The sequence below is a fragment of the Sinocyclocheilus grahami genome, unplaced genomic scaffold (assembly GCF_001515645.1).
Source record: "Sinocyclocheilus grahami isolate Dianchi unplaced genomic scaffold, SAMN03320097.WGS_v1.1 scaffold2092.1, whole genome shotgun sequence".
Taxonomy (NCBI): Eukaryota; Metazoa; Chordata; class Actinopteri; order Cypriniformes; family Cyprinidae; genus Sinocyclocheilus; species Sinocyclocheilus grahami.
Window position 1 is genome coordinate 1 of NW_015507271.1, and position 488 is coordinate 488.

Sequence of the window (488 nt, forward strand, 5' to 3'; positions counted from 1 at the left end):
CTATCTATCTATCTATCTATCTATCTATCTATCTGACTATTTCTAGCTATCATTCTATCTATCTATCTATCTATCTATCTGACTATTTATATCTATCTATCTATCTATCTATCTATCTATCTATCTATCTGACTATTTCTATCTATCTATCTATCTGACTATTTCTATCTATCTATTTATTTATCTGACTATTTCTTTCTATCTATCTATTTATCTATTTCTAATCACTCTATTACATAGCAACCTCCCAGAACAACCTAGCAACCCCATAGCAATACCCTAGCAACCACCCCAAGTACCGTAGCAACCACATAGCAACACCTTAGCAGCCACCCCGGGTACCCTATCCACCACCCCGAGTACCCTGGCAAATGCATAGCAACACCTTAGCAACCACCCCGAGCACCATAGCAACCACATAGCAACACCCTAGGGACCATCCCGGGTACCTTAGCAACCACCCCGTGTACCCTAGCAACCGCATAGCA